The sequence below is a fragment of the Octopus sinensis genome, linkage group LG4, assembly GCF_006345805.1.
Source record: "Octopus sinensis linkage group LG4, ASM634580v1, whole genome shotgun sequence".
NCBI lineage: Eukaryota > Metazoa > Mollusca > Cephalopoda > Octopoda > Octopodidae > Octopus > Octopus sinensis.
The window spans coordinates 130,122,117-130,128,116 of record NC_043000.1 but is presented as its reverse complement, the minus strand read 5'-3'; positions in this window follow the sequence as shown (position 1 = coordinate 130,128,116).

The following is a 6,000-nucleotide window of genomic DNA, read 5'->3' as shown; positions in this document are numbered from 1 at the left end:
TTTGTCTAGGTATAAAAAATGGGCTACAGCAAATATTCTGCTCAGTACCACGGATTTGCTTGTCAGTTGTTTGACCTTAACCAGTTGAGCATGTCCCTCAGTGGCTGACGATATGTGCTTTTCTGATCACGAGCAGAAGTAGTGGGGGAGCATCATAGCCACGTGTTGAGAGGGATTCTTTGGGGTTTGAATAATTCACCTCTGGAAACATGGGTGATTTGTTCAACATCCTTAAACAATCCTTATTCAGGGACCTTTTGAGTGGGATGGGTTACTCGACCAGAAGAAAATTCTAACTGGGCCCCACCTGCAAGGTCATGTGCTGTTTATCTTGATATGAGATCACCATGTCGCGCACCTATGGTTGTGATGCATGCGCCTGGTGTACTCTTATCACACGGGTAGTCATGATGGGTTATATCATGTTGACTACGAACCCTTTTGAAGTTAATATTCAGTTTACGTTTTTGTTTTTGTATGTTCCTTCTCGAGCCACGCCTGGCTCATAGGGCCGGTTTCCCGGTTTCCGTGGCGTATATGTTCCCCACGTGGACGGGACGCCGGTCCGTCGCAGGTGAGCAGCAAAATGGAGGAGGAAAGAGTGAGAGAAAGTTGTGGCGAAAGATTCAGCAGACGTTCGCCATTACCTTCTGCCGGAGCCGCGTGGAGCTTAGGTATTTCGCTCATACACACACACATCGTCCGGTCTGAGATTCAAACCCGCGATCCCTCGACCGCGAGTCCGCTGCTCTAACCACTAGGCCATGCGCCTCCACTCAGTTTACGTAGTTTAACTTTATACAGCTTGAAACTTTATTTGACCCAAGTTTATCGACGTTCATCTGATCTTTAACTCAAAATGACAGAAACTATTAAATTATGTAGAAGTTACTCGAACAATTCATGCCTTATCATCAGGTTAGTGATGACTGCGGTTTTTTGCATTTAGACAGTACACGTTTACAGTTAACATTTAACATCTTGTTACCATGAATTACAAGTTATGTTCATAGTCTTGAAAATGCCTAGCATATGTCACCCGAACAGCCCTGTGTAATACTATTACAAGTTGTATGCAAATAAATATTTTCTGTTTTTAAAACCAGCGCTGCATATTCAATGCCATCATTTCGTGTTTCTATAAATATGCATGTGTGCGTGTGGTATGCATATATGACCACGTGTGTATAGTTGGCGATTTTTTTTCCTCCGTCTTCCCTTCCTTTGATCTTTCCTTTTCTTATGATTCTGATGAAGAGCTCTGCTCGAAACGTTACATCCTCCTTCTTTCTTTCCTTTCCTGAGCGTCCAATAACACTATACTTGTTCCACGTCCTCGCGTTGTTGTGTTTTCTCTTAGTGTATTTTCATGTTTGGATTAACTTTACATTATATATATATATATATATATATATATATATATATATATATGTATATGCGTGTGTGTGTCGGTACATATATGCCATATTCTTTGTTTATCTGCTAGCAACGCAAAAGAAGGAACACAATGACAATTATACCTGAGTATAAGAATTTCGTTAAAGATCTTCACGTCATATATATTTCACAAAAACTTAGAATGTACACCTGTGAGAGAGGGTAGCGAGAAGGAGGGTGGATGTGAATAAAGGAGAGTGAGATGGAAATCTTATCAATAGGCACGTGAGCGTGAAAAATGCGTAAACAGTTAAGCAACCAGAAAGCATTGCGTGCTGAGGTATCGCATTTCTTCCTATTTTTATCGCAACCTGTGCTCATCATTGTCATCACCTGCTGTTTACCTTTATCAACCATCCACCCCGCTTTGTGGTTTTTGTCATGTTTCGTTTTATATTTCTTCTTTCTTTTTCTTTCCGTGCTTTCTCAGAATATTCCTGTATATATAATTATTTGACGCATCCTATTTTAAAGTCCAATTCCTCTTCAAGAGAAATAAGAAACGAAAAGAACTCTGGTCCTTAAAGAGACAATGTTGTTACCAACACAGTGTTCTTGGAAAGTTTATGCGCCATTTTCTAACCAACATATTATTGCACCGATACAGGGTGAACAGAAAATATGGTAAATACGTCTAGTTGCACGCAAGCACGGGTATTTGTATTAACACGTCTATTGTTAATAGATATAAATGATGTGTCGTATGTTGCGTACATTAAAACGTTTTAGAAAAGCGTTCAGGTGTTCTCCATCCAATGGCTACGAACGTATGTGTATACATGTAGTTGTTTATCTGTCTACCTCAGTATCTCCCTGCATCTCTCTCCATCCCTCCCTCCTTATATATATATATATATATACACACACACACACGCACACACACACACACACAAACGGCGAGTATGTCATTTTATCCATTGAATAATTCACAAAACAAATTATATTCACTTTTAAATTATTTCTCAACGGTAGTAGCAGAATGTTACTTCATAACAAATCCATTGAAATTAGATGTATCACACAACTAAGTTTATAAATATTAATAGACATTTCTACAATTTTCACGAAAAGGAATTTTGCAATAAGAATTATTGAAAATACATATTTCTATTATTTTCTGTCCTGGAAAAAATAGTACACATTAGCCTGAGATCGAACACCTATCAGTAATTATAAACAGACAGCTCGATATTTCAAGGGACATGTTGATTTGATTTTATTGTAATATTGTTGTAATCTTGTAGATGGGGAATCGACAGAAATGTTAGAACGTTGGAAAAAATGCCAGCTTCATTTGTTCTGGCTGCTTTTGTGCTGAGTTCGGATTTCGCCGATGTCATCTTTCCATTCTTTTTTTCGACGTTAATAAAATGATGTACCAATAAAGGACCGAAACTGGCGTAATTCTTTAATCCACTTCTTATTGGAGTTGCTAGTTTTGTACTTGAATTTGAAATATTGTGGTAGTTTCATCTATTAATACTTTGCTCAGTGTGGACTTCTACCTTTAATACAATACAATGTGATTTCAAGAAAGCTTGGCTGCTATTTCTAGTAGATCGAACCATTTAGAAACAGCCCTTTCCCGGATTATGCATTTTGCTGGTGATCTTTTAATTTCTGGAAAGAGGCTAAATGAATCAATAATTAACATAAATTAAAGGCTCTTAATATATTTTGTAATTTTGTATTTTAATTACTCTTCATTTCAATCAATACATCTAGCGGAATTATTCAGTCAAGAGCTATTCTAAAGACTTGCAATTATAATTACAAGCCATTATTGCAGATCAGAGAATTCCAATATTTTTACCGTTTGAATTAAGCTTAAATATAAATGAAAATGTATCGCACCTAAAGTGTATTGCCGAAAATATTGTTAGACACAATATTTGATATTAAATGAACGAAGGAAGAGATTTAATTGATTCTACAGTTTCAGAAGAATAAGTAAATCTTTAATTAAATTACTTTTATGTATATTGTAATAAATATAATTCTTCAGCTGTGAATGTTCTTTATAAGATATATAAATTATGAGGCCTAAACACTATACAGATACAAGCATGGCTCTGTGGTTAAAAACTTCACCCTGCAATCATGTAGTCTCCGGTTCGGTCCCACAGAGAAACACTTTGGACGAGTATCTCCTGCTGTAGCTTTGGACCGACCAATACCTCGTGAGGGGGAAATATATATCCGGTATAATACACATATATATATATATATTGGGCGGATTTCGGAAATTTTCAGTCTTGAAACCTTAATTTAATGAAGACTGAGAGTACTCATATCTTCTAAGAATCTGTGGATAAATTTTGTGGTGCAGTATTGTTCAAAACGTGCACAGCACACTCCGAATGGCCAATAATACAAAAGCAAGTGAGTATCTCCTAATATGTGAGGCGGAACGTTTACTTTAAGCTAATAATCCTCCTCTTCACTCCGACTAAACAAATACACACGTGCGCGTGTGTTCATATTGTGTATGCACATGTTTGCGAGGTGGGTGTGAGATAGAGGAAGTATCTGCTTGTGTTTGTAATTATTTTAAATTTATTTTTCGGACTGATTTGGTGATGTCAGCTGAACGGTTGCTCACATGATTTCAAAAAAGACCCTATCAAATATATTCTTTTCTACTCTAGGCACAAGGCCCCCAATTTTTTTTTTTTTTGGGGGGGGGGGGCAGTCGATTAGATCGACCCCAGTACGTAACTGGTACTTAATTTATCAACAGATACAAGAATGGCTGTGTGGTTAAAATCTCTACTCCGCAATCATGTAGGTTCCGCTTCGGTCCCACAGCGCAGCATTTTTAACAAAATTACATGCATTAATAAATGCTCGCATTTAAGGCAGCGAGCCAGCAGAAACGTTAGCACGCCGGTCGAAATGCGTAGCCGTATTTCATCTGCCGTTACGTTCTGAGTTCAAATTCCGCCGAGGTCGACTTTGCCTTTCATCCTTTCGGGGTCGATAAATTAAGTACCAGTTACGCACTGGGTCGATGTAATCTACTTAATTCCTTTGTCCTTGTTTGTCCCCTCTGTATTTGGTACATTGTGGGCAATAAAGACATAAGACACGCTCGCATATATAGATATACATCACGAGTTCACATAATCGTACACGTAGTCATATATGCGTATCATTGTGTGTGTGTGAAATCAATTCATTTTTTTACTTCCTTTTAATATTGGTAAATAGAAAAATAATTGTATTGAAGTATTCAGTAATTCGATATTTGATGTCAGTGGAAGAACTGTTGATGTTTTTATTTTTTAACATTTTAATCATGTACTGTTGGATAAATTACAATACGTTGTATTAATGCTCTCTATAACTCAAACGCCTACTGTTTGCAAATATGCCTCCTATGTGCGCTTCAATATTCTCTAATATACCACTGGAATATTCAATAATTCTTACTATGACTTTACTATTTCATTTCACTATCAACAGTAAACACCGGAAATTTGAATGTCAAATTGTTTCGAACGATGCCTCAGATTTTGGCAAGTAACCCTTAATAAGTACAAGAGATTTGTAACGAATACTAAGTGTATGTACTCAATTTCAACAGATAATATAAACCTTATAGAATTATATACATATCTTTTTTTTTTGTTTTTTACTTTAGTCATTTAACTGCGGGCATGCTGAAGCAACGCCTTAGTACTTATTCTATCGGACTCTTGGGTTGAAACGCTAAGTTACGGGGACGTAAACACACCAACATCGGTTGTTATGCGATGGTGGGGGACAAACACAGACACACAACTATATATATATATATATATATATATATATATATATATATATATATATATATATAATATAATATATATATAATATATATTAACTTGCTCTGGGTGTCGAGGGCAATACATAGGCCGAACCAAAAACAGTATGCGTCAAAGGATGGCTCTACGTACATCCCAGATCAAAATTCTGGAATACAGAAAAATTGCATTCAGCGAACACATCAACATTTGCTCCCTTAACAAACAATTCACCTTCAGAATTTTTCCACTCTATAAATTGAGGAACGATGCAGCCTGAAGTCAGCGCATTGGTAAAGAGTCATATTTTATCACAAAATATAAACCCCTTTTGAATGCGTCTACCACAAATGACATTATCACAATGGCCTTAGAATAATACCCGCGCAAATATTAAAAATGATATATTCAGATTAGTCACTACCACTGAATTTATTCAGAACAATTCCAATCACTACTATTACAACCACAACGGTCATTTTAGGTCACTTGACAATCTAAGAGGATTCCACCAACACCCTACTACTGTCAAACCACTCACGCGGTTTTATTATTCTTTCTCTTCTTTACCCACTTCTTCTTCACTGCCTCCTTTCTCAGCTACTACTACTGCTTAAATAATCAAAACCAACACCTCATATCTAATATTAGAACTACCACTACCTGATAAGACCTCGCATGAGTAAAATAAGAGAGAGACAGAGACAGACAGACAATCAGACAAAAGGAAAATATCTCTTGCATTTGACAACTATGGTAATATTATTTTTATATATTT